Below are 22120 nucleotides of genomic sequence, written 5' to 3'. Positions count from 1 at the left end.
TCCGAAGCAGCTTTCTGACACGGCTATTACTCCCGTCAAACGTTGCTCGAGCATACTTATCCAAGTCGGTTTGAACGATGCTTCTGAATTTTATCGAGTGGTGCTGCACGTCTTCGTCCTCAGAGCTGTGTATTAGATGTTGGCTAGTCAGATACAAGTTGTATACTGTCACTCTTGCGAAGCAAAAATATTTTTCTACCTTTCCTAATATTCCTTATAGACATCCAAACTCGTTTATCTTGTCACAGCCTTATTATCACCATGCCTACCTCTACGTTTAAGACTGTTTGCTGATAGAAGGTCTAAGATGTTACCTTAGAGTTCGTTCTCTATCTGCTTTAAGTAAGTTTCAGGCAAGATATTCGTATCGGCTCCAGTTTCGATCGCACGACTCTCCCATTCTTCTGCCGGCAAAATGAAGTCTCCCTCATATTATAATAGCATGGTTCAAATGGCTCTGAGCGCTATGCGACTTAACTTCTGAGGTCATCAGTCGCCTAGAACTTAGAACTAATTAAACCTAACTAACATAAGGACATCACACACATCCATGCCCGAGGCAGGATTCGAACCTGCGACCGTAGCGGTCGCTCGGTTCCAGACAGTAGCGCCTAGAACCGCACGGCCACTCCGGCCTGCTATAATAGCATGATTAGAAGACATATTCCCAATATTCTCCAAGTTCTCTCTGAAGCGCTCTGCCACTGCAGCTCGTGAGGCAGGAGATCTATATAATTGTCCGATTACTATGTTGATCTACCTTTCACGCTTAACTACACGCAGATTATTTTACATTCAGAATACGTTATAACCTCGCTATATATTATAGAATACCTTACTGCATCACCCACTTTTACCGGCGCGTACGTCACTTCTTTACATATACAGGTCTCAGTGTTTCTACGTACTTCATGCAATGAAATAGCTAACATTATTACAAACTTTTGGTAGATCTGTTATTCATCAGTTGATATACTGCCACATCATTACATAACGGGCAGGCTTTTTCGACATTTATCCACTCTATCCACGTCCTTCATCACTCAGTTTCTGCTCCGTGGCAACGAAATGCGTTTTCCGTCTTCTGCTCATGACATCAATCTGTTCTCGATTTATTTGAGTGCTGTGAGTATTAACATCACAGTCACAGGAAAACACAATCTCTGCTTTCGGTTTCTCCATGGACAAGATCGATCGTAAATGGCATGCAGGCTGTGGGAATTCAAAATTCTCGGTATTTGAAATGTTTATGTCATAGACATAGTCACTGACAAATTTCACAAAATAATCGGTTTCGACGGTTCAGCGGTCATCTTCGAAGGATAAATAACAGTGCAGTATTCTATACAAGTAAGAGGCGTGTTTACCAACTCTCATTATTTGTTTCTATTGTAATTACGCCGGTTTTATCACTAATGCATTCAATATTGCTTGAATATGTAAAACTATACTATATTTTTAGCAGGAAATTAAATACTTCACACATCATGAAGAATGGGCTGCCATTCCCCAAGAAACCTTCCAACACATGATTGAACGTATGTGTGCGAGCGTGGAAGCTGTCATCAAGGCTAAGGGTGGACCAACACCATACTGAATTCCAGCATTACCGATGGACCGTGTCACGAACTTGTAAGTCATTTTCAGCCATGTGTCCGGATACTTTTGATCACATAGTGTATATACTCTGAAAACCATTGTGAAGTGCATGGCAAATGGTACCTCCCATAATACTATTTATTAGGGCTTCTTCCCATTCGATTCACGTATGAAGCGTGGAGCGCGGTGAGAATGATTGAGCGGCTGTGGCCGCGCTGTAATTAATTTTGTCTGTGTGATATCTGTGGGAGCGATAAGTAAGATGCCTACTCCTAGATATTTCACTCAATGATACTAGTTCCAGTTGTGACTGATTGATATTGTAGTCGTAGGAAAGAACGTGTTTGCGTTTTGTGAAATGCACGGTTTTACATTTCTATTATTATATTTAAAGCAAGTTGAGTTGTTAATCTTTGCAGCACATAAAATCTTTTCAAGGTATCACTGAATATTTGCCCAGATTTTTTCAGACAGTGTTTCATTATATATAACCGCATCACCTACGAAAAGACTGAGGTTTTCATTAATATTATCTGTCTTGTAATTAATATAATACGAACAGCAAGGATCCAACTAGCTTTCCTAGGACACACTTCTCCATCTGTCGATAATTCTCCACCCCAGATAACATGATGCACTCTTCGTACCAGAAAGTCTCAGTTCAGTCACAAATTGCTAATGATACCAAATACGATTGTTCTTTCTTTAATAAGCGTACGTGTTATGTCTATTCAAATATTTTTCTGAAGTCAAGAAATGCTGCACCTACCTGAGTCCCTTGATCAATGACTTTCACGACGTAATGTGAGAAAGGTTTTCGCACGGTCGATGTTTTTAAGATCCATGCTGGTTAGCACTGAGACGGTAGTTTGTTCTATAGGCCTTATTACGTCTCAAGTCAGAGTGTTTTCCAAGACTCAATACCAGGAGGATATTATGGACGTAGGGGTGATTTGTGGGAGATGGTTGAGCGCCTATGAATCACGATCGCACACCAAAGCTTTCAGCGTCTCGTGGAGTCCAAGACAAAACGTGTCGCCACAATCACTAGGACGTAAGTAAATGCTGTAAGATATTTTGCAGATGTCTCTAATCCAACTGCTCTTGAGGACTCAGCATCTGATCAAGGGCATAGGAAAATTAGTTGGAGGAGGAGATTAGATGAGGTCCCGTCACACGTTTAGAGGCCCTTATTGTTACAGGGCAAATTCACAGCAGAGGGCCAAAATGAAATATCTGACATGCCTTTCATCGACCGAGGAGAGATAGGTAACGACCAGCAACAAGTAAGAACTCTTGTATCAATAAGATGGAGTGATGTGACAATGAAAAATGTGTTTTGTCTACAAGGTGAATCCTACTTCCACTGAAAAACTTTCGGGGGTGGTTCAGCGACATTTTTTTGAGGTTTTTGGTATAAGAGTCCTGTGTCTCTAGTGGAACGTTACAGAGTAGTTGTTCACTTACTTGTTGTTGGTGCTGCAACCACCTTTCAACTTGCAATTGTGAACGTACTAATCTTTTACGTCTATGTTGAAAATTTTTAACGTTTCTGTTTTAATTAAGCAACGAACTTGTCACTGTTGTGCCTGATTGGTTTATGGTCTGCAACATGAATATGAACAGTTTGGTCACTGAGCGTTTGTACCACGATTTACGAAAAGTTCATTTTCAAGTTTTCTTTTCGTTCATAGAGCCTATCCATGTTGAAAGAGCAACAGTGGACGAAAATGCGCCTACTCAAAAGTATATGTAGCAGACAATTGTCTTGTATCAATGACGCAGTTGCAGGGTGATCATCACCAATCCACAGCAAACACACAAATTGTTTTTAAAGAAATCAACGTCCGTGATTTTTCTCGCAAATGTGAAAAAATGTGTTTGTGATAGGTGGCTTAGAAAGATTGTTTGGTGTTATTGGTTAGGGGGCTCCAAGGGCAGATTCAGCAGCGTACCTGGAAAAACTTTCGTATTTTTCGCACAATGGCAGATTTTCTTCTCACAGTTTGAGTGTTTTAAGTGTATGGTATGTTGTAGGTAAGTGTGATGAATCTGGATGGAGTTGTTGATGTCGATGAGAAAGAAAGGAGAAGATGAAACTCGGTTGCGGCACATAGCCTACTCCTGTCAGATACCAGGAAGTGGATCCCCGAGGTTAACGGTCCCATCCGACGGATCACCAACAACAGTATCACATGACATCACTCCGTAAGACATGGGGAAAGGTTTGGAATTTAATTCAGAACTTCGTGCAGTTTCTCATGACCTGGAACTTGACGCCATTAACTCTCCTACCAATGCGGATCAAATACTGGTGATGAAAGTGGTGGAGCCGTCCGGAGTGGCCGAGCGGTTCTAGGCGCTACAGTCTGGAACTGCGCGATCGCTACGGTCACAGGTTCGAGTCCTGCCTCGGGCGTGGATGTGTGTGATGTCCTTAGGTTAGTTATGATTAAGTAGTTCTAAGTTCTAGGTGACTGAGGACCTTAGCAGTTAAGTCCCATAGTGCTCAGAGCCATTTGAACCATTTTTTTAACGTGGCGGAGGCTAGTAAAGCTGGCTTTATAAGCTATTATGGTCGTCTTCACTAAATAAACCCGACTTTCTAATCGAACTAAGGTAAAAGATGAATTATCAGATCATGTTGATCTTTTCACTGTTCCACAACGGGGTAGTCACAGATGATTAAACCGTCTCCAGTGATTTCCAATTAAACGTCGAAATCATGTGCCTTATTCAAGACAATTCAATACACAAATGAAAGAATCTAGACACCATTATATGCCAGAAGCGTACTCCAATTTGCCTAACAGTGAAAAGTGATCAAAATTGTCAATAAACGCGTGATGGAAATACGGTTTCAATATGTGGAGCTCTTTCGCAGAAATAAACACATTTATGTCGTCTGGATAAAATCACTTGCAGAAATCAACAACAATGGAATAGACGGCAAGAGAGGCTACTACATCCGATAACCTCACTGTCATTTACAGTGTGCACCGATCAATACTGAACAGCGGTAGAACAAAAATTGGGACACATCAGATACATAGAAAAGTCAATACAAAACTTCTGTCCAGTCAGACATTCCGCTTCGAATCTGCTATAACAACTCAGCAGCTCGTCGACAAGTAGAGAGGTTCAACCACTGCAGTTTCCGAGAACACATCCCTCCCTTGAATTTATGTGTTACTGATATTTGCGACTGTGGCGTGGACGAAACGGCGATGTCGACCACTTGTTCACCAAACACAGAATGCACGTGAGAGCCAGGGAGGATATATGGACTTAAAATTTTTTAAATATTCAATGTCAAAATATTTATAGATATTAATGATTTTTATGGAAAATTCCGTCGGTTCTTGGAGGAACATAAACATATAAAAAACTTGAACACATAATATTAATGGCCTACAATAATATTTATTTAATAGTTCGATAGGAATCGGCTTTCAGCTTCTTCGGCCATCGTCAGATAACTTAATACTAAGCAGATAGTCCACACAACTTCAGCGAGAATTGATAGCCGTACAAAGATATGTGACTTTTAAGACTATATCGATACAAAACACAAGCATAATGTAATACGCAAAGAGACACTGACAAATAGATCTTATATTACAGTACTTTCAAATATTAAAACTATTTGAATGTGTAAGCCAAATATGTACTACAAGATAGTAATGGCACAAGCTAGTATGTCACATGGACAAACTGGTAAATGTGTTGAACAGATCGAGAAAAGGGGGAGGGGGGAGATTGAAATTTGTGGAATGTGGGTGTTGAACGGCTACAAAAGCTTAGTATCTAACGGTGGCAGAAATAACAACTGACTGCTGTTTTAGTAAGGGTGAGTAATGGAACTTTGCTCGGTCACGGGCCAGATCAGGATTTTTTAATTGTTTTTTATTAATGGCCAGAATTTTAAGTCATGTTAGTTTTCTGCCTTTAGTTCATCTATGGAGAACATCATACTTCATATCGTATGAAAGACATTCATTCCGAGGATGGATGTTCAGCAAAGTTGGCATCTTTCACTTTCAGGCTCCAACCCCTTTTATGCACAGGTCATTCAGGTAGGGCTTTGACTACTAGACTAGCTGTGACGAGACTGTTATATCTTTTGTAATTTGAATTTGTTATTGGGCAACTAACTAACGAACTGAAAATGGGTGTATAGTTCAGATAGGCCAAAGACCAAATAAATAAAATGTATTCCAGTGATGCTTCTCCACATCCTACGTTCTCCACAAAATTTTCCATAAAATCATGCTCTCGATGGTGAAAAGAACTTCATAGACTGACACATGGCATCATGTGTTAAGGCTAACCTTAATGGTAGTTCACTTCATGAATTGACGGTTGCCTGTTCATACATACCAGCATGAGCCGCTGCTGATCATACACCGCAGCACCTTAGAAACTGCTGCAGGCATGCGTATTCAAATACCGAGATATGTAAGCAGGCAGAATACGGCGCTGCGGTCGGCAATATCTATATAAGACAATAAGTGTCTGACCCAGTTGTTACATCGGTTACTGCTGCTACAATGGCAAGCTATCAAGATTTAAGGGAGTTTGAATGTGGTGTTACAGTCGGCGCACAAGCGATGGGACACAGCATCTCCGAGGTAGCGATGAAGTGGGGATTTTTCCGTACGATCATTTCATGATTGTACCGTGGATATCAGGAATCTCTGTCATCGGTGCGGCCGGTAAAATATCCTGCAAGAACGGGACCAACGACGACTGAAGAGGATCTTACAAGGTGAGAGAAGTGCGTACCTTCCGCAAATTGCTGCAGATTTCAATTCGGGGGCATCAAGTGTCAGCGTGCGAACCATTCAACGAAACATCATCGATATGGGCTTTCAGAGCCTAAGGACCACTCGTGTACCCTTGATGATAGCATGACGCAAAGCTTTACGTCTCGCCTGGGCACGTCAACACCAACATTGGACTGTTGATGACTGGAAACATGTTGCCTGGCCGGACGAGTCTCGTTTCAAATTGTATGGAGCGGATGTGTGTTAATTCCTAAGAGACCAAACTGCTGAGATGATCGGTCCCTATCGAGCGGATGGACGGGTACGGGTAAGGAGACAACCTCATGAATCCATGGACGCTACATGTTAGAAGGGAACTGTTCAGGCTGCTGGCGGCACTGTAATGATGTGAGCGTGTGCAGTTAGAGTGATATCGGACCTCTGATAAATCTAGATACGACTCTGACAGGGGACATTAACGTAAGCATCTTGTCAGATCACCGGCATCCATTCATGTTCATTGTACTTTCCGACGGACTTCGGCAATTCCAGCAGGACAGCGCAACACTCCACACGTCCAGAATTGCTACAGAGTGGCTCCAGGAACACTCTTCTGAGTTTCAAATGGCACTGGGCACTATGGGACTTAATTTCTGAGGTCATCAGTCCCCTAGAACTTAGAACTACTGAAACCTAACTAACCTAAGGACATCACACCCATCCATGCTAGAGGCAGGATTCGAACCTACGACCGTAGCGGTCGCGCGGTTCCAGGCTGTAGCGCCTAGAACCGCTCGGCCACTCCGGCCGGCTTCTAATAGTCATGGGGGACTGGAATGTGGTTGCGGGGGAAGAAGTAGAAGAAAGGGTTGTGGGAGAATATGATTTGACAGTAGGAATAAGAAAGAAGAAAGACTATTTGAGTTCTGCAGACACCTTGTAGGTGGGGCAACCACAGCTAAGAGTATTAATCTTGAATATTAAAAAGCGCTTCAGTTGTAGCGGTTTTTAATATCCAAGGTATGCGAGTTCTGCAATACATCTGGGATGATAATAGGGAATACTCTTTAAATAATCACATGAGGAGGGGAAATACTTGGAAAAGACGCGAAGACACGAGAAGATTCCAGCTGGATTACTTCATGGTAAGACACAGACTCCGAAATCAGGTATTGGTTTTTAAGGCGTACCCAGGAGCAGATATGGACTCCGATCATAATGTAGTAGTGATGAAGAGTAGGCTGAAGTTTAAGCGAATCGTATGGAAGAGTCATTGTAAAAATAAGTGAGATGGTGAAGTACTGAGACATGATGAAGCATATTTCAAGTTTGCTAAGGTGTTTGTAGGCAGTTGAAGAGGAGTGAAATCTCTAAAAATAGTAATCACAGATGTTGGACAAGCAAACGTAGGTACAAGGAACGAAACTGTGAAGAAACCTTGGGTAACAGAAGAAATACTTCTAATTGCTCGGTGACACAAGGAAGTGCAAAAATGTTCAGGGAAAGACAAGAATAAAATAATATACTAATAAATCACTTAGGAATTACATAAATAGGAAGTGCGGGGAGGCAAAGTCAAAATGGCTGCTTGAAAAATGTGAAGAAATCGAAAATGATCTTCGGAAGACTGACTCAGCGTATAGAAAACAACCTTAGGTGAAATTAAAAGCCGGCCGAATTGGCCGTGCGGTTAAAGGCGCTGCAGTCTGGAACCGCAAGACCGCTATGGTCACAGGTTCGAATCCTGCCTCGGGCATGGATGTTTGTGATGTCCTTAGGTTAGTTAGGTTTAACTAGTTCTAAGTTCTAGGGGACTAATGACCTCAGCAGTTGAGTCCCATAGTGCTCAGAGCCATTTGAACCATTTTTTTGAAATTAAAAACAAGGACGGCAACATTAAGAGTGCACTGGTAATTCCACTGTTGAACTCAGCGGAGAGGGGGGGTAGGTGGAAAGAGAAGTCTGAAGGTCTATGCGAGGGGGAGGAATTGTCTGACAACGTGATGGAAGAAGAATGTGAAGTCGATATGGAAGACACAGGAGACCTGTGTTTAAAAGAGCCTTGGAAAAATTACTTGGGAGGCTCACAGCGCAACAAAACGGCTACCCGTGTGGTCGTTTAGAATCAATGAGACTGGCGACATACCATCAGGCTGCCAAAAAAACATCGTCGACACAATTCCGAAGATAGCAAGAGCAGGTAAATGCTACTACTATTGCACAGTCAGCTAAGGAGCTCACGCATCAAAGTAGCTGACACGAATAACATACCGCAACGCAAAAGAAAGTTGAGGATCCATTAGATGACGATCATATTGGCCTTATGAAAAGTAAAGGCACCAGAGAGACAGTTCAGACGTTGCTATTGATAATGAATGCAAGGCTGAAGAAAAATCAAGACACGTCCTTGGAATTTGTTTACAAGGAAAAGCGTTCGAGAATGTAAAATATTGCAAGTTGTTTGAAAAACTAGAAAAAATAATAGTAAGCTGTAGGAAAAGACAGATAATATACAACATGTACCAGTAAGACTGGAAGATCAAGAACGAAATTCTCGGAATGAAAATGGTTAAGGCGGGTATGCAGTCTTCCACATCTACTGTACAATCTGTTAATCGGAGAAGCAATGGCGAAAAAAAAAATCAAGAGTGGGATTAAAATTCAGGGTGAAAGGACATCAGTGATAAGATTTGCTATGGACATTGTTATCCTCAGGTGAGATGAAGAGGAATTATACGATTTGTTGAATGGAATGAACAGTCAAATGAGTTCCGAGTATGGACTGATAGTAAACCGAAGAAAGACGAAAGTAATGATGTTCTTCATCCTTTCTTGCTAGGCTAATCTCTAGCTGGCCGTCCAGGGTGAAATGAGGGGTCCTGAAGGAAACAGGCTGTAGCCTCGGAAGAAGAAGAAAATAATTATAAGTAGCTCAAATGATAACTGCGGGAAGATTAACATCGGAATTAGTGATCACAAAGTAGTCAAAGTTAAGGAATTCTGCTACCTTTGGAGCCAAATAACCCATGACACATGAAGCAAGGAGGACATAAAAAGCAGGTTAACAAAGAGAGCATTCCTGGCCAAAAGAAGTCTACTAGTAACGAACATAGACCTTAATTTGAGGAAACGTTTCTGAGATTGTACGTTTGCACAACAGCGTTGCTTGGGGATGAATTATGGACTTCAGGGAAGCCGAAACAAGAGAATCAAAGCGCCTGAGATGTGATGCTACAGAAAATTAGGAGGACTGATAAGATAAGGAACAGCGAGGTTCTCCACAGAATCGGTGTTGAAAGGAACGTACTGAAAACACTGATAACAAGAAGGTTCAAAAATGGTTCAAATGGCTCTGAGCACTATGCGACTTAGCTTCGGAGGTCATCAGTCGCCTAGAACTTAGAACTAATTAAACCTAACTAACCTAAGGACATCTCACACATCCATGCCCGAGGCAGGATTCGAACCTGCGACCGTAGCGGTCGCTCGGCTCCAGACTGTAGCGCCTAGAACCGCACGGCCACTCCGGCCGGCTAACAAGAAGGGACATGATGACGGGACATGTGGCAAGACATCAGGGAATTATTTCCATGGTACTAGAGGGAGCCGTAGAGGGTAAAAAGTGTGGAGCTAGACAGAGGTTCGAATACTTCCAACAAATAATTAATGATGTAGGGCGCAACTACTACTCTGAAGTTGAAGCATTACTTAAGGAATGTCATCTCTTTTTATGTGTGAATTATTTGAAAGTATTTTATCTTGCTCGTAAGTGTGCCTCGCAATAGTACAAGTATTTTACGTTGTTTGTAAAAAGTTATATATATAGAGAAGCGAAATACTGTGCAGGAAAGACTATACGAACTGCATATTCAGATTAATGATATCAGAGAGACGAGACTGTGGCTGAAACGAATCGCAGAGTTCGTAATTTCAAATGTTTTAGAAAAAGCGACGAACGAAGCTCCTCTCAAAAGACTTGACGTATTTATCTTGTCTGCATCGATATGAGCAGACGTATTTTTCGTGCCTCAGTAGTAGGTTACACATTTAATTTATAATTAAATATGTTAAAAATATCTCAGATTCTTTTAGTCATTTATAACTATAAGTTGTGAAATGAATTTTAATTCTGTAATATTTGTTTCAGAAAAGTTAGCTGGAAGTGCCATCTCAGCAGATCCTAGCAAAGAGAAGCGATTCGCTTTCGGTCATTGTTTTTGTTCTGCTATAAGCAAAGTTCGTTCCTGAGATTAATTGCCGATCATTTTATAGTGTCCCTCCGATTATTCTGAGCAAGCGCAAGTTACATATGATCTGGGCATTGTCTCCGGCCTGTGAATCTACTTTCCTCTGTCTGTCGGATACAGGGCCAACAAAAACCGATGGTGAAATGATAATTAAACTGACACCCTAGCTGCAAGCAGGCGTTGATACACTTCATTTGGGACATGTTGAAAATGTGTGCCCCGACCGGGACTCGAACCCGGGATCTCCTGCTTACACGGCAGACGCTCTATCCATCTGAGCCACCGCGGGCACAGAGGATAGTGCGTCTGCAGGGACTTATCCCTTGCACGCCCCCCGTAAGATCCACATTCCCAACATGTCCACAACACTACATTCGTAGTGCGCCTAATAGATGTTTGCCCATCATACTCATTACTCGTGGTAGATTAATCTACCAAGTCCCGTACGAGTTCGGGCATAGCGTGTGCGTTCGGGAACAGATACTACCGTCATATATAGTTAAAAAACCGATGGTGTTATAAAATTGTTACGATTCGCAAATGTGACGATTTTACTCTGAAATCATCGGATTTCTTTTCAGAAGCGTGTGTGATATAGTAGAGAGAACGCATGCCACCACCAACGATGATTGTTGCTCCATTGCTCAATGAGAAAGGAACTAAATTCATTTAACAAGTTGATTTGTACATATTTTGCTACAACTGATTCTCTGCATGACTTGAAGCCCGCACACTTGATTAGTATGCCAGTACAACCTATATAAGTGTTTTGTTAGCAGTCTCTGTCAAAGACAAAATGCAGTGTTGTGTATTCCACCAATGAAACAGAGTATGACATTCACTTTATGAACGCAAGACCTATGAATGATTTTCCCTCACATTGCCGCTGCCAGGTACTTGTGCGACATGACAGATTCTGGTATTCATTCGTAGAGTATATTGTGGTTTGTTTTATGTATTGGTAACTTATTATATTTTTCTCAAGAATCAGACCACCGACCAAAAATGCATCTAATAACGTCCACTAAATCGGAACTGTATAGTATGCATAGTATCAGTCCTATCACAGATCCCTACGGCACACCAGAAATTATTTCTCTCTCTCTGTGGATGTCTGCACGAGTAGCATTGCCTTTCTGCGAAGTGCTGAAGGCACTTCAAAATTAGCAAGATATCCCTCTGCATGTTAACGAATTTGCTTACCAAGCATTATCGACCTGTGAACCCAGCTCTCAGAGCTACTGAGTAAGCCTCCGTGTCACCTGTATCGTCCATTCACTTGTGGTTTCCGAAATATTTGCTGAAACTAAGTGTGGCTCGATTCGTTGCTTGTAATCAATGTTAATTGGTGGATGTGGTGTTGCGGGAGTTATATCGAACAGCCAGCAACATACAAGTGGCGCTTCTAGGTAATGCATATTGTACAGTCATCGTCGATCTCCATAGCGGGCAGCTTGCTTGAGATCTCACTGGCTCCATATACTACTAGTCGTTGACTAAGAAATTGGTAAGTTTTCATCTCTCACTTATCATTTGGCCTGGCGATGATGCCCTTTTACTCCAGGTCGCAAGACTCTACCACGGCTCTATTCCCAGAAGGCCGCAACCAACTGTTTTAATGTGTTTCATGAGAACTTCTTAGCATGAGTGATTAATGATATGTTTTCGATTGAGTTAAAGGTTTATGCGTTAGACGATTGGAATAATCTCGTCTTCTTCAGGTTTTGCGGGTAGTGGTTTCATATAAGCTCACTGCCAAGATTCGATCGACTTTGCTTATAGTTAGAGGAAGGAAATGAGAGTTTCGCATCCCCCGTCGAGGACGAGTCGTTAGAGACGGAGTCGGGTTTGATGAAGCGCTTCGCCTGCAAACCGAAACGTGGCAGGATCAGGTCCACGCCGGATCACGAAAATTTTCAGTCTGTCTTGAATCTAGCCTTGCCTGTCAACTATGTGAAGTGTTGCCAGGATTCCAAGTTATACTGTAAGTCCCTTTTGCGGGTTATATAAGTGCGGCATTTTAGGGACACGCAAGTAGTCGAAGCTGCGTCCAATTGAGAGACTTGTACCCGACCATTGGGCCACACGCAGTTATTACTTGAACTCGATACAAAGTAATTCGGCCGTCTCCTTTTAAAGAAACAATTCTGGCACTCGCCGTAACCTATATAGAGAAATGGGTGGATGGTACCCTACTCCAGTAGCGTGTTCTGCATGCTACCTCGATCGGCGGTTGTAGTGTAGACACGGAACACGTAAGAGACACGACTTGAAAGGTCTGAAGGTTGGAGTTTAACGTCTCCTCGATAGCGTGGTCGTTAAGGACGGCACTGCTCAGGGTCCCTGACCATGAAGTCGAGGTTCACTGTCGAAATATTTCACATAATAACGTAACTGTGAACTCAGCTAGGAATCCGAAAACACACTATTAACTAACTTTAAACTGTACGGTTGGCAACGATACTGATATGTTACTATTTCTTCAGTTTTATGAATTAGTTACGTTCAAATATGAGATACTGGTGACTAGGTTCCAACGTACCTGTTCATTTTAAACAATTCCCTAACTCTAATTTCATAGTATAAGAACTGCCTCGGCATATAGAAAAGTCATAGCAACCTTCGATGAAATTAAAAATAAGGGCGGTAACATTAATAGGTAATTCCACTGTTGAATGCAGAGGAGAGAGCGCATGGGTAGAAAGAGAACATTGAAGGTCTCTTTGAGGGGGAAGACTTGTCTGTTGACGTGGCACAGGAAGAAACAAGAGAGGGTATCCAGTATTAGAGTTAGAATTTAGGAGAGTTTTGTAGGACGTAAGATCAAATAAGGCAGAAGGGACAAATAATTTCTAAAATCCTGGGGGAAGTGGCAACAAGACAACTATTTATGTTGGTGCGTAGAACGTATGAGACTGGCGATATTCCATTAGTCGTTTGGAACAGTCATCCACACAATTCCGAAGGTAGCAAGAGCCGACAAATGCGAGAATTATCGCACAATCAGCTTAACCGCTTACGAATCCATGTTTCTGACAAGAGGATATTTTAGATGATGATCAGTTCCGCTTTACGAAAGGTAAAGGCAGCAGTTGGTAATGGAAGCAAGACTGAAGAAAAATCAAGACACGTTCATAGGATTTGTCAGTCTGGAAAAAGTGTTCGACAGTATCAAATGGTACAAGGTGTTTGAAACCCTGAAAAAATAGGTGTATACTACAGAACAAGAACTAAGAGTGAACCACAATGGAAGACCAAGGAGTAAGTGCTCGGGTTAGAAAGTAGGTAAGGCGGGGATGTAGTCTTTCACCCTTGCTGTTCGATCCATATGTCGAAGAAGCAATTACGCAAATAGACGAAAGGTTCAAGAGGGTGATTAAAATTTTAAAATTCGTGGCGAAAGGAAATAATGTTAAGATCCATTAATGACATTACTATCTCCTGTGAAAGGCGAGAAGAATTAAGGACTCTGTTGAATGAAATTGTGGTGTGCGTACTGTAAGACCTTCGGTACACACACCATCAGATTATTTGGCTTGTCGCTCTAACGAAGTAGGCGAGTGTCAGCAATATGTCTCGTGGTCTTATCGTGGCGTGTTTATCTTCTGCCGTTAGGTCAGACGATAGAAATGCCACTTGCACGCTTAGAGTAGCAGATTGACGGTGACCAACTTGAAACAGAACCTGATTAATTTTCACACACATTTGTTAAAATAATAAAAATCATAGATATTACGTAACTTGATTCTGGATGCTGTTTACAATTGACAATCTGAAGTTCCTTTGGTCTTGGTACGTTAATCTTATTCTCACATATCTCTGATACTTGACAAAGTGTCTATAAATTTCTCTTCATGGCTATGTACAGGAATATGATAATCTTATTAGGCGCAGACTGAAACTTGACTAGAGACTAATGCAGACTAATGCAGACTGACTAATCGGAGGTCTGTACACTCGTTATAAAACCTCGAGCGTTCAGGTATCACTGCGCGAGTGTGATCCGCGAGGAGAAAAGGTCCTACGTTAGCAGCAATCTCATTGGCTGCGTGACATATTAATACGCGGATCGGCGGAAGCAGAATTTGGTCCGTCTCTAAGACAGTGCAATTTCGTAGTGCGGAGACGGACGAGCGCTGCGCCTGCGCTGTTGTGCTTAGCGGGGCGCGTGGGAAAGTTGTGTACGCGCTGACTACGCGGAACTATGTACACAACAGAAATGAACAGTCTAATCGGTAAAGAGTACGGATTGGGAGTAAACTGAAGAAAGACGAAAGTAATGAGATGTAGCAAAAATGAGAAATGCGGGAAAATTAACGTCATAACTGCTGATCTCACAGTAGATAACGTTAAGGAATTATCCTACCTATGCAGCAATATAACCCAAGACGCTCGAAACCATGAGGACTAAAAAAGGAGAGTAGCACTGGAAGAAAGGGCATTCCTGGCTAAGAAAGCCTATTAGTATCAAGTATAGGTCTTAATTTGAGAAAGGAATTTCTGAAAATGTTCATCTGGAGCACAACTTTGTATGGCAGTGGGACATGGACTGTGGAAAAACCGGAGCAGAAGAGAACAGAAGCGCCTAAGATGTGGTGCTAGAAAAGCACTCCGTCATCAGGACACGAGTGGCCCATCGGGACCATCCGACCGCCGCATCATCCTCACCGAGGATGCGGATAGGGGGGCGTGTGGTCAGCACACTGCTATCCCGGTCGTTATGATGGTTTTCCTTGACCGAAGTCGCTACTATTCGGTCGAGTAGCTCCTCAGTTGGCATCACGAGGCTGAGTATACCCCGAAAAATGGCAACAGCGCATGGTGGCCTAGATGGTCACCCATCCAAATGCTAGCAACGCCTAACAGCTCTTAACTTCGGAGATCTGATGGGAACCGGTGTATCCACTGCGGCAAGGCCGTTGCCCGTGCTAAAGAAGAAGGTTGAAAATTTGATTGCCTGATAACGTAAGGAATGAGGAGGTTCCCCGCAGAATCGGCGAGGCAAGGAATATATCGAAAACACTGAGAAGAGGTCAGGATGATAGGAAATTTGTTAAGACATCAGGGAATAGCCTCCATCGTACTAGAGAGAGCTGAAGAGGGTAAAAACTGTAGAGGAAGACAGGGAGTGGAATACATCCAGCAAATAATGGAGGAAATAGGTTGCAAGTGCTAGTCTGAGATGAAAAGGTTGGCACAGGAGAGGAATTCGAGGCGGACCGCATCAAGCCAGTCAGAAGACCGATGCTTAAAAAAAGGTATAACTTTCAACACATCTCGAGCTGTTCTCAGCAATTTACACTATAACATTCTGTGTCCATGATTAACGTAGTCAGGCATGGCGCCTTATATCGCTCCTGTCTAGAGCCTGTGTATCGGGAAAATGACTCATGCGTGCATAGTGACAAATGGTCTGAAGCGGGTTCAGTCGTGTACATAGCTCTAATTTCCATCTGCTAGAGGACAGTAGCGGACAAGAGTAAACAGAAAGAATTAAAATGTAGTTAAGAATTTTGACCACCAGAGTTCGGTAGTGCACAGACATTCAAGAAACAGGTCAGGATAATGTTTTCGTGAATTGTTCTGTTTATTTCTTGAAGGTTTTTTTGTTTATTTATGTTTGTACAGTTTTGTATATGCTTTTAGTAGTGTGAATGATGCGTGAATGTGGTCTAAAGTAGATCACCGTTCTTGTGATGAACGCTGTACGAAGTAGTGTGAGAAAATTTTCAGACTGTGTGAATGCAGAGGGCGGGGAATTTTGTGTCATAATATTTATGTTAAAAGGAAAGCTAATTCGAGTGCAAATGAAAATAGTTAATAACGTAAAGTATAAACAAAATATCAGAATGCTAAATATTTATTTCGGAAAAAAGTACAGTTCGAAAGTGTGTTATATGTTGATTGGTTAGTCATGAAAAGCGCGAACTAACACGGGAGAATAATGTTTTTCTATTGTCGTTAAAGAAAACTGACCAATCAGAAATGAGTATTCTTCGCGCGTCTTTTCTCTGGGAGATATAGAATGCTTCCAGCAGTCTAGGGGAATCGGAGCCCAGCCTTTCAATGGTACATTCTTGTGTAGTATGAGCTCCGAGGAAGTTATAGTTTGACGGTTTTTTTGTGCTACTTGTTTCAAAAGTGTTGTAAAGTGAAGGCATGTTTATTCCGGTGTGTTTTTTAGAAACTACGGATTTTTTAAAGTAATTTTGTGTATGAAAAAAGACAGTAATTCCGCGTGGCTTGTTGAGCAGATCGGTGACTAAAAACTTGAGTGCATTAGACACAGATAAACTTAATAGTATGGCGAGCATTTTCATTTAAGAACAATCCGTGTTCAGCAGCGGTTAAGATTACGGAAAATACGTTACCATAAACTTGATAACGTGAATGGAAGAGTTTGTGCATGACTGCGTTAATGTTAGCACGGGCTTGGCAGTGGACGTGTGCATCACAAGGTTCCGAATAAACCGAAGTTTTGCCAGTACTTCAACCTTTCATTCAAAATTAAGACCTTTTCCCGATTCTTAGAATAGTTATGTTTATGCAGCCTGGTGCAAGTAGCAGTACGGTAGGTTTCTGCTCGGCTTTCCTACCAGCGATCTGTTGCAACGAATTCACAGGTAGGTGCAGGTAATGGAAGAACGTAACCGCGCCGCCGCTTTAGGATTCACTGTATAAATAGTTAACAGCTTCGAGGACACAAATTGTTCAAATGTGCACTCTTGAGAACAGCTCGAAACGTTTCCATCCTTGTAACTATTAAGAAATTCTAATTTAAAGGCAGTTATTGACAGGAGGACTTAGGGCAGCAACTATCCTATGTGACTCTTATTTCTATTGTTTTAAGTACAGGATCTTTAATCTACACCACCTGAAAAAAGAGGCGAACACATGGGGAGGAGCAAACGAAATGAAACTTCACGGGTCGAGAGGGTGTATGATGTAATTACAGTGATTACAAAATCGAGTCAAATTTTCAAAGAACCTGGCAGTATGAGCCCACTTATCGTTGCAGCCCGTCTGGCCTGGATGCATGCACTGAATCCACTGGGAATGATGGCGTGAAGTCATACTCGATACTCCCCACACTATGACGTCAGGAATAACACCACTGTGCCTCGCCAAAGCACTAGAAGAACATGATTTCCCCAGCTCGCCGCCTTACTAGCCGATGATGGTCATCCGGGGTAGTGTAGAACCGCCATTCATCTCTGAATACAATGCGTCGCCTTTCATTAACAGTCCATACTGCCCGGTCGCGACACCATTTCAAACTCTGTCGTTTGTGTTGTTAACAGCAGTCTACGCGTGGGATGGTAATTCCCTGGTCCCGCTGCTCCTATTCTACGAGCAACTCTGCGGGATGACACAGAATGTTAAAATCAGTCCGTTGTTTGTTCTCGGATGGCAGGTGGAGACGAGAAGCCATTGCCATGTGTTTGGCGGGCAATGCGGAGAATCTCCCTTGTGTTGGTCGGACGTGGTCGACCGGATCCATGACGACGGGTGTGCTAGCCCTCCAGCAGTTGCGTTGACAGATAGGCACTTTCGATGCGTTACCCAGTCTGTAACAACAGTACCGGAAAACATGACGAGGTTGAAGTGCAGCCTCTAATTAGCGATTATTGTTAAAATAAATTTATAATAATTTTCGAAATGAATTGTAAGCTACGCAACTCGCTGTTAGCCCACACACGCTAGCTGCTATGATCAAAAGAGCAAAGCGCGCTTTTCTGTCGCTAGGCTATAAAAGTGAAGTTACCTTTTGTCCAGTTTTCGTTTCATGCATCACACACGTTTCTCATGGCGGAGACGGAAAGAACATTGTTTCCATTGGACAAAATTTGTGTGGTTTTTCTCTGTAACGTGGACTGTATCTTAAACGGATCCTAGAAGCCACTGCTACTTTACTGTAACATATTCGAAATTATGTTCTTTGCAGCAATTAATTTTCGTCTTATACCCTCCAGGTCCTCACAAAACACAGCTTCCTTATAGATAATTTGATTCCGACTATCGGTTATTTCGCCTTGTCAGTGTTACTTTACAGCAGCAAGATCATGTGCTGATCTTCCGTACTAGCAAGAAGTCACGAGGGAACGAGTCGTCGAGTACGAAGCGACCGCAGCGCCACACTTCTCAGACTCGTTAGAGGCCTACCTGCGGAACTACAATGGGAACGAGGAAGCCCGGTAGCACGTACATAACAGCGGCGCCTTGATTTATGAAGCAAGCAGCCCGCAAACCTACATTGGTACTCGCCTTGTCTTGGTACTCATCCGTTTCTGATCTCTACTGCCTACCCTACAACACAGCTGCGTCATTGTCGATTGGTAATTCTGGACAGTTGTATATTGGTGGTCATAACGCATCGTGCGCGAGACCAGTCATAAACGCTTATTGGTCGGTAGAAATGAAACATTTTCTGTACGGGTAAAGCTAGAGGCTGTGGACACTTAGTAGCACGTCAGTATCATGAGCGTATCAACAAACGACGTTCATTTCACTCACTCTCCCAGAGGATACATTAGCGAATGCGCAAGTATGGGACATTCCATTCACTTAATGATGGCATCAAAACAGGAGGTGTTTGAGGCGGACTCATCCGCAATCACTCGAACTCTCCATCAGCGCCGGTTACATCCATTTCAGTTGCAGGAGGTACAAGACCCAGGAGCTCCTATGTGGATTTCCCAGTTGTTTATGCAGCAATACATTACAAGCCGGAGTTTGCGTCTTGTGTGATGTTCACAGATAAAGAGTGTTTCCCACAACAACCACGTATGGGCAGAAGAAAAACCGCGTGGAATTGTGGTCAAACATCAGAAACAATAGTTTTCTGTAAAAGTGTGGGCTGGCATCATGGGCGAACGTGTGACTGGCCACGTTAGTGTTCCAGCTCGTCTAGACAGCCAGAAGCATCACAAATTTCTGGCAAATGGTTTACTCAAGCTATTAGAAGACGATGGACGTACGAGCGAAAATGTGGTTTCAAATTGACGATACCACCATCACATTGTAACCGCCGTGTACTTAGCATCTCGCTGACACATACAGTGTGAACTGGATTGGTATAGTCGGCTCTGTGACTACCACGACCTCACACCAGTTGATTTCTAACAGTGGGCTCGCATCAAATGTAAGGCGTAGGCTATGCCCGTAGAAAACCGCGACATTCGCGTAAAAGGAATAGAAGCAGCTTGTAATGCCGTTCAAACCGCACCGGGCATCTTCTAGAGAGTTCGCCAGGCAATTCATCGGAGCTGCGAGATTCTGCTGAAAACAAGAAAGGAATACATTACCTGTGACAGACTTTGTGTGTGTGTGTGTGTGTGTGTGTGTTTGTGTCGCGAGTTTATTTTGTCCTGGAGCGTCACGTGTTTTAAAGATGCTTTTTTTCCATGTTTCGAACTGGGTAGTCACCCCTAATGGAAAGACTTGAAATGGATTGTTGTGCTTAAGTCGCACTGTCTTTCAGTGATTAAAATATAGGATGTGCCACGGCCTCATTTTGAAGTCAATCCGTGGCCCTCACTGAGAGGAAATAAAGTGTAGGAAAATTTACTTCCCTCGCAGCAGGGAAAACTCTTAAGAAGAGGCGAGTTGCCCACAATGAATTCGGCGGCGCTGAGACTAAGAGATTTCTGCCGAACTACAGCATACTACCTACCCCAGTTAACTGAGAGTCTGTAAGAGCATAATGATACTTTAGAAGCGAATCAGGAACTTTTAATTTTGCTCGGTCTACACCTTTTCACGCGAAGCAGTTGAGTGGACTATATGCAACACGCTTCGCATATGCACGCCACAGATTGCCTATGCACGCCACAAATTGCCTGCACTTGCAGTAATAAAAAGACTCATAGCGTCGCCGGAAGCGCCAGCGAACATTTTGTTTCTTATACAAGTCGTTTCCCATGACATGCTCTAGCACCCCTGGGTTTGAAACAAAGACTCTGAAACATACACATGTTCGTCACGTGCACGCAATGTATTTAGCCATACACGCAACACATCACGATCACAGGAGATATATTTAGACAGTCTGAAACACGCTGTTTTCAAATCCCTTCACAACAGTAGTAGACAGATATTAATAATATATGTCCAGTCTTACTACTTACTTCCTTCACGACCCTAGTGATAAACATTATATTTGTAAGAACCATAACGCTCCTCTTTCAAAACAAGATATTTAGTCTCCATCTGGATTTCTAAAGGGTTTCTCCGCTGAACAGGCGTCTTATCAATTCAAGAATTACATTAAAAATATGAAAGACAAACTATTTCCAGTTAGTACTTTCTGTAACTTTACGAAAGAATTTGATTATGCACTTCACAGTTTTCTCCTAGAGAATCTAAAACATTATGGTATCAGAGGCTTTGCTGGTAGCTGACTCTCATGCTTTCTATCAAAAACGATGCAGAGTTTTGCGTTAAGAAACTCGGGCAGAGTACATAATGAAACTGTATCTTTAGGACGGGGAAACTACAAAAAGTGTAGCTCTGTGTTTGATACTGGATCCACTCTTGTTCTTGTCTTATACGTAAATGATCTACCATCATATATTCAAGAAGTAAAAAATAATTCTCTTTGCTGACAATAAAAGTATTGTTATCAAGCTTAATGGATCAACTTCAACAATTCGAAAGTAAGTAATATCTAACTGAAAATTAATAAATGGTTCTCATCTTTTTGAAAATTAATAAATAGTTCTCGTCGCCCCCCCCCCCTCCTTCCATGAACCAGCGGGAGGCTTGCGTGCCTCAGCGATACAGAGAGCCATACCGCAGGTGCTACCACAGTGGAGGGAGTATCTGTAGGAGAGGACAGGCAAACGCATGGTTCCTGAAGAGGAGCAGCAGCCTTTTCATTAGTTGCAGGAGAAACAGTCTGGATTATTGATTGATCTGTCCTTGTAACATCAACCAAAACGGCCTTGCTGTGCTGGTACTGCGAACGGCTCAAAGCAAGGGGAAACTACAACCGTAATTTTTCACGAGGGCATGGAGCTTTACTGTGTGGTTAAATGATGATCACATCCTCTAGGGTAAAATATTCCGGAGGTAAAATAGTCCTACACTCGGATCTCTTGGCGCGGACTACTCAGGAGGACGTTGTAATCAGGAGAAAGAAAACTGGCGTTCTACAGATCGGAGCGTGGAATGTCAGATCCCTTCATCGGACGGGCTAGAAAATTTAGAAAGGAAAATGGATAGATTAAAGTTAGAGATAGCAGGAATTAATGAATTTAGGTGGCAGCAGGAACAGGACTTCTGGTCCGGGTAATGCAGGGCTACAAATAAAAAATCAAATAGGGGTAATGCAGGACTATGTTTAATAATGAGTAAAAAAAATACGAATGCGCATAAGCTACTATGAACAGCGCTGCTGCAGGCAGGATAGACATGAGGCTCACACCCACGACAGTAATGCAAGTTTATGTGCCAACTACCTCCGCAGACGAGGAGAAGATTGAGCAAATGTATGATGAGATAAAAGAA

General features: G+C 42.5%; 1 protein-coding gene and 1 non-coding gene across 2 annotated transcripts in view; both read right to left on the bottom strand.

Moving 5' to 3' along the window:
* Positions 1-22120, bottom strand: part of LOC126475349 (echinoderm microtubule-associated protein-like CG42247) — a 335583-nt gene that overhangs the window by 229998 nt on the left and 83465 nt on the right. The gene's annotated exons all lie outside the window — the stretch shown is intronic.
* Positions 10828-10902, bottom strand: Trnat-ugu (transfer RNA threonine (anticodon UGU)). The gene has a single exon. It is a non-coding gene; the product is annotated as a tRNA-Thr (tRNA).

The sequence above is a fragment of the Schistocerca serialis genome, chromosome 4 (genome assembly GCF_023864345.2).
Source record: "Schistocerca serialis cubense isolate TAMUIC-IGC-003099 chromosome 4, iqSchSeri2.2, whole genome shotgun sequence".
Lineage (NCBI taxonomy): Eukaryota > Metazoa > Arthropoda > Insecta > Orthoptera > Acrididae > Schistocerca > Schistocerca serialis.
This window is presented reverse-complemented; position numbering and strand designations above follow the sequence as displayed.